Consider the following 11137-nt stretch of genomic DNA (forward strand, 5'->3'; position numbering starts at 1 on the left):
GGGCGTTTGGCCTATTCCATCAAAATGTGTAGGGCTTCAAGTGGAAGGAAATTGGAAACTGGAGAACACTCACCATGTATGCCCCGGGGGTGGAGACTCTACACTGCCAAGTCCTGGCTACCTGGCAGGAACACACCTACCACACCTGGCCATCTCTCTTGGTCCACCATCCAGGAACTTTCCAAACATCATTGCCAGAAGCTTCTATTCTGGTAGCGGAAATTATTGCATTGAACTTACTATGAAGTGCATCTCAGAAAGACATACTTGACAAAACAGAACTGATTCAATCTTCGTTAAAACAGGAATTGACGATGGGGTGATTTAGTGATGACTAATTCAAACAGCCAAGCCATGCAACCGTTCCATAGAGTGAAATCTATGCGAAGTGTCTGTATATAATAATAATTCCAACTTGTAACGTGCCACAAAGTATTGACTTGCTCTCCATGCAAGACGACTCACGAGGCGCAAGGAAGAACCACAGACAAGTGGAAAAGCAGCCATGAGGTGAGCCCGTGCCAACAATTGCCCAAGCTCTGTGGCCCTCTGTATATTAAGATGTCACTTGCCAATTATTGAGTATTTACCTGTGGGAGGAAACAGGAGCACCTGGAGAAAATCCACGCTGTGCGAGAGGGAAACACTCGAATCTCATACAGATGGGAAAGGTGGAGCTCCCATTTCTCCTGTACTTCCCCTTGGCAAGCCAGGATGTGGCTTCTCCTCTATGCCCATAGCAAGGGGGTTTCACAACATGTGCACGATCCACCAACCCTTGCCAGGCACAGTGCTGGATTAAAGGTGTGCGCAACCACCGCCCGGCTAAGTATAAGATTTTCTCAATTCAAGGCATACTCTTCTACGCTGACCACAACTCTTGGTAGAGGTGGCAATTCCACACTTTACCTTGCCAAACACTACATGGCAATTGAATAGTTGTAGCGTACCCATTATTATTTCTAGGTCGACAGAGGCAGGGGAAGGTTAAGAGACTTCTGCCACCTCTCGGATTGCCTGTCCAGTGTGCTAACCATTACACAGCAGCAGCATTCTCTTGTATGCTTTGTATTTGCATTTAAGAGGTTGCTCAATGTTAAATCGTTGGACCTTTTAATTCATGTTTTTTTTTCATTTCCCTATAACTTCATCTCATTTGTGCAATTGCAGTCACATAGTTATGAGACGAAGCATCGATCCGTAACTCTCGCACAGCAGTGCAATCAGTTGTGCTAAGAGAACGGCCCAGAGAAGCGGATACCACTGAGCTACCTCTTAGATCCTTTGAAGTGGCCTCTAGTCCACACACAATGGGAGGCAGAACTTTCCCCCCCACTCATTCACATATGAGAGTCAATGGGCATTGCAAGGCAAATTAACGATATAGATTCAAAAGCTAGAATTTATCCAAATGAAGAGCGGACCCCAACCGAATGCAATGGTTTTGTGTGAAGTCATTGGTGACTCTTTCCTTTCTGCAAATTCTTAATTTATGCAGCTGCGGTGGCCACTGTACATTGTGAAACTGTACTGCGTCAGGACCAGTGGCACAATGGTTAGCGCACAGCGGTATGCACCTAGAGTCCTGAGTTTGATTCCAAGTCACAGCGAACATCAGTGGTTAGATGCACAATTAAAGAACACAATGAGAATCATAACCGAAACACTGAACCCAACACCAATCCCCTGGCTCCCTGTTTTGGCGAACATTATGCCACCAAATATACAGAGTGACTTCACAATGCAAGGGATTTTACGCGTTTTCTTGCCACCAACAACAATAACCACCTACCAATCAACCAAGACCCCAACAATGTTCTTGGTTGATGACTAAAGTCCCGATAAACTTTCTGGAATATCACTGCTGCCACCATTCTAGAATCTCACCAAGATCTGGGAGAATGCTGCCTAGCAAATAGAGTAGAACAATGTGGACATCCACAATAAACACCGCATTTGAGACCCAAACATCGCACCTCCTTGCTTTGACATTCCGGGACGACACGTGTAGCCACCAACCACACCACTACATCAACAGGCTGATGCGAAAAACTCCATGAGTGGACATTTTTATAGAAGCCACAGCGGTGCAATTTTGGCCATGCAACCTAAACGATGGACCATATATTAAACCACTAAGAAATACGACACAAACTCTCTCATGAAGCCCTCTCGTCGCTGCCAGCAGCACACCACGACATTGGCATCTCACTCCTGAACGTATTGCTGCGGCTGCTGCTGGCATCATGCACAACAAGAGTGGTGATACCTGAACCTGTCGTGGGCCCCACCCCGAACTGACCAGCATGAGCGAGGTTCGTCAAACAAGCCCACGTGGCGCGTGGGAGCCCTTCATTCAGCAGTGGACGGGCACGCGGGTAGTTATTCTGATGACTATGACCACACAACACTGTCCTGTGATTACACACCGAGAATAATCAGAGGAAACAATGTCACAGTGTGAGTGAAAAACATTGTATGTTCCAGCAAAGCCCAGGCTTTTCATTCCACGTTCCACTTGTAAGCCACCCAACACAAAAAAAATGCGTACGCACGATTTCTGTAATGATTTACAAGAGGCGTTTTTGTCCTCAACTATTTATTGTTGTATAAAACACACGGGTTCATGATTACATAGACACTTTTAAGAAAAGTGAGGCTTGGGCAGGACACATAACCAATAATTATGGGCCGTCAACCGAGGAATGGCACATGTCCTGAGGACGTCTAGCAAGCAGATGGAGAAATGGAATAATTTTGCACAAAATGTGCTTGCGCACTGAGATTTCACCGCCGAATCGTACAATGTGGCGAAGGCTTGGGGAAGACATGATCCAGCAGTAGATCGTGGCTGCTGATGGGAGATGGCGACACATCCTCGAATTAATAAACATTTACCACAACATGCCACTTCACAAGTTACGTAAAGGGCCGTTTTAGAGATATTTACATCAACTTAGCCCATCGCCAAATCATCCAATATCGTCAGATCTATTAAGCCAAGCAGAGTTAAGCCTAGATAGTGCTTGTAAGGGTTTCTGTAAGGGCAGTGAAACAAAATCCATTGTTGTACCGTACTACTAAACCACAGTGTCTTGTACTTTCTGCCTTCACAAACCCATAGCGACAAGCGTGGTGAAGTATGGTCAAATATCCACCACGACCCGCATGGCGACGGGAGGCCTTCATCCAGCAGTGGATTCGTAGGAAACTGTACATGCACCCATTCACAAAAGGCCACAGACACCTCAAGGCCTCATTCCTGCAGATGTAACATTGTGCACAACGTGCCACGTTACCCTTCTTGACGCATCTCTACACGTACTGTGCATACTGCCTTTCTGCCAATCCACTGATGGACGAGGGCCTACCACATACCCCCGTGCAAGTCGTGGTAACTATTTGACCATACTTCACCAGTCTGATCAGAGGGCCTTGGTGAAGGCAGGAAGGCGCATTGCATGTGGGTGAGCATCGAGGTACAGCAGAATACAACCACAGATCTTGCCCCACCGTCTTCTGTTGTCTATGACAAGAGGGCATGCGTGGTTTGTTATCACCCATCCGAGCACTAGCCAGACTCAATGCTGCTTAGCTTTCGTATAAATACCCAGTGCCTCTCACCTGGCTAAATACATAACCACAGGCCGCCCCGTCAATCCACTGCTGGATGAAGGCCTCCACAAGCCACGCACACTACACAGAGCGTCAGCAGCAGCAGCAGCCGCGTCCTGTCCACTGCTGGATGAAGGTTACCCCCCCCCCCCCCCCCCGTGTGTGTAGACGCCTCGCAGCAGCGCCGCCGATTCCGTCGCTCCACCGCAATCCACGCGCTCCCTCCATCGACACCAATTCACAGGCACGTGGACTGAATCGTCGAACATCAACACCGTGGCGAATGTATTTAAAGTGAAGCTCCGTCACGATAATGAACAGGAAATCAACAACCACGAACGGGCCTCGGCAACACACCACCACTACACGGTGTGTGTGTAGTAACACTCTCAAACTAACGATCGCATAGACTCACGGTGATTGTCTCGCACGGGGTGTCGTCCGATAGAAGCCGACGAGCCAAATAAAGAAGTTAGACAATAAAAAGTTCCGCAAAAGTTTGAAACTTTGTCGAGGCAGGGAAAGCGAAGTAACGCGACTCGGACGACGGCGGCGTAAACGCCCTTCCCTTTCCGGGGGAATCGATTCCTGTTGTTACTTTATCGATTCACTCAAAACCGCACTCCGGTTAGAAGAAAACAAATGTTAAATCTATTGACCCATTCGGCTGTTTCACGCAGAGGGACGTTTAAAGGTAATTGCGGTGGCAGATATATAAAAGAGGCTTTTTTAAAGACAATAAAGCAACTAATCGATAGCTGTAACTAATCGATTCGTCAATTCTTCTCGTAATCGTACGTCATTGGGTGTTAATAACACGCGGAATCGAAAACAAGATAAACTAATCGAGATGCAGTGATTAATGGATCGATGCCGTTACCACCTCATTTAAACCACTGCCCACGCATCAGTTCCGTCAGTCATGGTCGATCCACTGCTGGATAAGAACACAACTCACTCCATCCGGTGGGTCTAGTCATAACGCTGAATGCTCCTTGTCATAACGCTGAACATGGCCATCATATCGCCGAACGTGCCCGTTATGACGCCGAATGTGCCCGTTATGACACCGAACGCTCCCGCGATAACGCAGTACGCGCCCATCATAGTGTGGTGGGTAATTGTTGAGCGTAATACGCCGCCACCACTACAGTTGAACATGTACCTCCAGTCAGGGACCAACAGGGGGCAATAGCGGGTCCGGTCTGTACTAAGCAGGACTCATGGGTCAGGCAACCTGGGGGGACGGTTGGGTACCAGGGGAGGACACCCCAGGCCCCCAGTGTGGGGGGGTTGGGGGGATTGTGCAACGATCAAGGTCCCTCCAGAAGGTTCTAGATGATGGGCGTGGCCAGGGGCGGAGTGACCGTGGGAGCCCCATAAAAGCCAGACCCCAGAGCGCCTCGAGTCAGTCCGCGTCAAGCCGAATACCCAAGAGCTCACCTGAAGATAGAACCTTGGACCCCAAGCCCCGCCATCCTTATAAGGGTCGGGGCTCATGACGTTGAACATGTCCGTTTGTTTGGTTCGATTAAAGATGTCGAATCAGCGATGATATTGTTGGTTTTCGTAACCAGGCGGTTGGTAGGATCTCTATTGATTTTGGTATAGCTGCTATAATTAAGTAGGTCCTGAATTTTGTTATTGTATGTGGTTTTGTCAATGATGACATTGGCATTGCCCTCTTTTTTCGTTGAGAAAGTTCAAAGCGCTCATCCTTGCTGATGTTGCTAATCGGTGTTTTAGCGTTTTTGAGGATTGCAGCGATTTCCGATCTTACCACGTCTGCAGGAATGTGTCCCAAACCCTTAAGGGCTACGTCGACCTGGGCAATGATATCATCAACTGGGATGTGTTTAGGGGTGACTGCAAAATTCAACCCTTTAGCTAGAACCGATTTTAGGCTGTCAGAAATTGGGCTGTTACTCTGATTGATAACAATCTTGTCACTGTCTAACTTTTAACGTGTGGAACTGGCTTCTTCTTGGACAGGAGGTTGAACTAGGAAATCAGGTTATTTTTGCATTTATCTGAGATTGAGGCCGCTGAAGCGTCTGTCATGTTATCTACATGGTCCCAATCAGATGTAGACATTTTTATGTCAAAGTTTAGTGTGATTGCAAGAGAGTCTTGTCTAAATTGTCTAGTTCAAATCGGAGCAATCTTATTCTCTCTGAGATCAGGGCTAGGCCGGCCTTGAACAAGATCCATGTAGCATTAGAAGTGACAGCAGCAGATGTCAGTGGAAAGGTGATCGGTATTACCTTAGTGTCGCGGCATCACTTCAGAAAAGTGAGCGACTCGATCACATGAGTCTTCTTGTCTAGAAATCTTTTAAAAGTTGTGTGGAAACCAACCAAGCGGTTTTCCTTAAAACCATCTGCTGCTAGACTACCCAGATTGTATGGCTTACCAAAAATCCATAAAGGAGGTGCACCACTTCGTCCTATCGTCTCCACCATTAACTCACCCACCGACAAACTGGCCCGATTTCTTTCTGAGACCTTACAACCATTCACTGGTAAGACCACATCAGCTGTACTTAACTCAGCTCACTTGGTATCGTTATTTAAGGACATCTCACTATCTCCAGGTGATTTGCTTGTTAGCTTTGATGTCGTATCTTTGTTTACCAAAGTTCCTGTGCCTAACAGCATTGCAATCATTGAAGATTTGGTACACACATCGACTCACACATACACAAGTAGACTTACACACATGGACTCACAACAACAACAACAACCGCCATTCGCCACTAAGTGGCGGTGACGTCACCACGACGCTTGTGCCAGGCCATGTGCACCTTGAGGCCACGTGAAGTGTCGAACGCCCGCTGGCAGGAGGTCACGGGGCAGACCCAGGTGCCACGGGTCGACTGACCGAGATGACCGAGATGACTGGCTGATGCACCACCTGTGCCCCCTACTGTGCTAACTTGCTGTGCTTTAGCCACCCGGCGCTCCGCTCGTTGTTATGAGCGTCGCTCCTCCGCCCTCCGTTGTTGTTGGAGGGCGACTGCCTCCAACTGCCCAGTAGCGTCCTTCACGAGCCTCCTCCACAGAAGCCGATCTTGACACCGCTGGTACCAGTCATCGACAAGTCCACTCAGCTCCACGTCCTCCTGTACCACATCACTCCATCTCTTCTCTAGCCCGTGCCGCGCCCATTTAGCCCCCTCGATCCGGCCGAACAAAAGCTGTTTAGGCATGCGGTGGCTGGGCATGCGGGCTACATGACCCAGCCAACGCAGCCTTGCCTGCCGGAGGAGCTCACTGATGGGACTTTTCCTCTTCTTGGTTCTTTCGGTAAAGTCACGTAGAAAGGAAGTAATAAAATAATAAAACATAATAAAATTATTTTTCGATTTAAAGCTTTCGTGACTGCAGGGATCCATCTTCTTGGTTCTTTCGGTAAAGTCACGTAGAATGGAAAGCAATAAAATAATAAAAATAAAACATAATAAAATAAAATAATTCTCACGACGTTTCGGCCACAACGCAAGCAGCCGTCCTCAGGTGAAGAATGAGACATTACCAAGCTAGGAGCTAATATATACGCTGCGTTGGAGGTGCAAGAGCGCCTCATATGCACATTCTTTTTGTTAAGGCGCTCTTGCACCTCCAACGCAGCGTATATATTAGCTCCTAGCTTGGTAATGTCTCATTCTTCACCTGAGGACGGCTGCTTGCGTTGTGGCCGAAACGTCGTGAGAATTATTTTATTTTATTATGTTTTATTTTTATTATTTTATTGCTTCCCTTCTACGTGACTTTACCGAAAGAACCAAGAAGAAGAATAAAATTATTCTCACGACGTTTCGGCCACAACGCAAGCAGCCGTCCTCAGGTGAAAACCAGGTCCGTCGAGGCGACAGAGTCTGAATGAAACAGCACACGAGCTTGGAGCATATATATATAAGCTGGACGCCTTGACAAAGAAATTTGCATATCAAGAGGAATTTAGCATATTTATGGGAAATGCAGGAATGTGATTAGTACTACATATGCATGTGCATTATGCAGGATTAACAGCATCAAAGGGAGCTGCAGTTGCTGCAGTTGCTGCTGCTGCTGCAGTTGCTGCTGCAGTTTCTGCTGCTGCTGCAGTTGCTGCTGCAGTTGCTGCTGCTGCTGCAGTTTCTGCTGCTGCTGCAGTTTCTGCTGCTGCAGTTGCTGCTGCAGTTGCTGCTGCTGCAGTTGCTGCCTTATCCATTTTAATATAACACTACTAGCAGAAGTACCCGGCGTTGCCCGGGTGAAAAATATATTTCTTAATAACCTTACATATATACACAGATGGGCTGCTACCCCTGCCACCCCCCCCCCCCCCCCAGCCACGATCTCCTCGGCCGCTGTGCAGTAATATGTACGGCCTATAGTGTGGTGGGGTGTCGAGGCCTAGTACCGTGCAGAGCCTCCGGCCTCGCCTAAATTGCCCACCCGGCTGAGGCTGGGTACTGGGGCCGTTACCCCCCCCCCCCTCCGCGCTACAATAATACTGTCTAATCGCTATAATTGTATTATCTACCGACCCTATAATAGTAATTGCACACATTGGGGTGGGGGGGGGAGTGAAGAGGACGTGAAACTTTGATGAATTTACCTCAGAGTCGCGTGTTAATGCGTGCGCATATTTTTAACGGGAATTAAAAATGGCGTCCACCCCGCAGCGAATGCGTTGCTACCCGTTGCCAGGGGCAACTGCCGTGGAAAACCAAACGGACCAATCGTGTCTCGCAAATCCCTCACATTTCGTCCAATGAAACTGCGTATGGTCCGGCGACACACAGACAGACAGACACACACACAGACAGACAGACAGATTTGCGATTTTATATATAAAGACTAGCTGTACTACCCGGCTTCGCCCGGGACTTGTATCCACCACGGCCGGCCGCCTTTGTCTCCCCAGTGGCGATGTTAATACGCCACACCAGTTACTCGTTTGAGGCTGAGTCGACCTATGTGAGGTTCAAATAATCTTGATCGGTGGTGGCCATGAGCGGGAATCTAACTCGGTTCGCCGGGTTGGTAGCGCAGCGTAGCGTTAACCACTACACCCACCGCTCCTCACACACACAGACGCACACACACACAGACACACGCAGAAACACACAGACAGACACAGACAGACACAAAGACAGCACGCTAACCACTACACTACCGCTCCCCACACACCACACACGCAGACACACACACAGAACACACACACAGACAGACACACACACACAGACACACAGACAGCACGCTAACCACTACACTACCGCTCCCCACACACCACACACGCACACACACAGACACACACACAGACACACACACACAGACACACACACACAGACACACACACAGACACACACACACAGACACACACACACACAGACACACACAGGCAGCACGCTAAGCACTACACTACCGTTCCTCCTACACACCACGCACGCACACACACAGACACACACACACAGACACACACACACAGACACACACACACAGACACACACACACAGACACACACACACAGACACACACACACAGACACACACACACACATAGACACAGGCAGTACGCTAAGCACTACACTACCGTTCCCCCTACACAACACACGCGCGCGCGTCCATAGGTACACATACACGCGCTTGCTGCAGACACACACATACACACACATACATAACCGCACATACACACAAACACATACACACACATGCATACACACAAACATACACATACATACAAACACACACATACATACACACAAACACATACACAATACACACACACATACATACAGACACACACATACATACACACAAACACATACAGACACATACATACACACATACATACAGACACACAGACATACACATAAACACATACACACATAGTCATGACCCGGCTTTGCCCGGGACTTGTATCCACCACGCCCGGCCGCCTTTGTCTCCCCAGTGGCGATGTTAATACGCCACACCAGTTACTCGTTTTGAGGCTGAGTCCCTCCCTCGCCACTCTGCCTCCCTCGCCACTCTGCCTCCCTCGCCACTCTGTAGAGGACGTGAAATTTGTATGAATTTACCTCAGAGTGGCGTGTTGGGTGTCGAGGCCTAGCACCGTGCAGAGCCTCCCGCCTTGCCTGATTTTCGCACCCGGCGAACGCTGGGTACGGGTGCCGGTCCCCCCCCCCCCCCCGCGCTATTAAAAATGGCGTCCACCCCGCGGAGAAAAGTTGCTACTCGTTGCCAGGGGCAACCGCCGTCCAATGAAAGCGGCGAAGGCGTGGCTAGCCGTTGCCAGGGGCAACCGCCGTCCAATGAAAGTGCAGTCCACACACACACACACACAGACACACAGACATGAACGATTTTATATATATAGACTAGCTGTACTACCCGGCTTCGCCCGGGACTTGTATCCACCACGGCCGGCCGCCTTTGTCTCCCCAGTGGCGATGTTAATACGCCACACCAGTTACTCGTTTGAGGCTGAGTCGACCTATGTGAGGTTCAAATAATCTTGATCGGTGGTGGCCATGAGCGGGAATCTAACTCGGTTCGCCGGGTTGGTAGCGCAGCGTAGCGTTAACCACTACACCCACCGCTCCTCACACACACAGACGCACACACACACAGACACACGCAGAAACACACAGACAGACACAGACAGACACAAAGACAGCACGCTAACCACTACACTACCGCTCCCCACACACCACACACGCAGACACACACACAGAACACACACACAGACAGACACACACACACAGACACACAGACAGCACGCTAACCACTACACTACCGCTCCCCACACACCACACACGCACACACACAGACACACACACAGACACACACACACACAGGCAGCACGCTAAGCACTACACTACCGTTCCTCCTACACACCACACACGCACACACACAGACACACACACACAGACACACACACACAGACACACACACACAGACACACACACACAGACACACACACACAGACACACACACACAGACACACACACAGACACACACACACAGACACACACACACACACATAGACACAGGCAGTACGCTAAGCACTACACTACCGTTCCCCCTACACAACACACGCGCGCGCGTCCATAGGTACACATACACGCGCTTGCTGCAGACACACACATACACACACATACATAACCGCACATACACACAAACACATACACACACATGCATACACACAAACATACACATACATACAAACACACACATACATACACACAAACACATACACAATACACACACACATACATACAGACACACACATACATACACACAAACACATACAGACACATACATACACACATACATACAGACACACAGACATACACATAAACACATACACACATAGTCATGACCCGGCTTTGCCCGGGACTTGTATCCACCACGCCCGGCCGCCTTTGTCTCCCCAGTGGCGATGTTAATACGCCACACCAGTTACTCGTTTTGAGGCTGAGTCCCTCCCTCGCCACTCTGCCTCCCTCGCCACTCTGCCTCCCTCGCCACTCT

General features: G+C 49.1%; 1 protein-coding gene across 1 annotated transcript in view; it reads right to left on the reverse strand.

The window, feature by feature from the left end:
- LOC133357701 (cytoplasmic FMR1-interacting protein 2-like) overlaps positions 1–4183 on the reverse strand; it is a 56435-nt gene extending 52252 nt beyond the window's left edge. The window contains 1 exon segment of the mRNA XM_061575795.1: positions 4031–4183. The gene's annotated coding sequence lies outside the window, so the exon portion shown is untranslated.
- Between the last annotated feature and the right edge of the window lie 6954 nt (positions 4184–11137).

This window comes from Lethenteron reissneri, chromosome 59, assembly GCF_015708825.2.
Source record: "Lethenteron reissneri isolate LAM-NWPU_2019-01 chromosome 59, ASM1570882v1, whole genome shotgun sequence".
NCBI lineage: Eukaryota > Metazoa > Chordata > Hyperoartia > Petromyzontiformes > Petromyzontidae > Lethenteron > Lethenteron reissneri.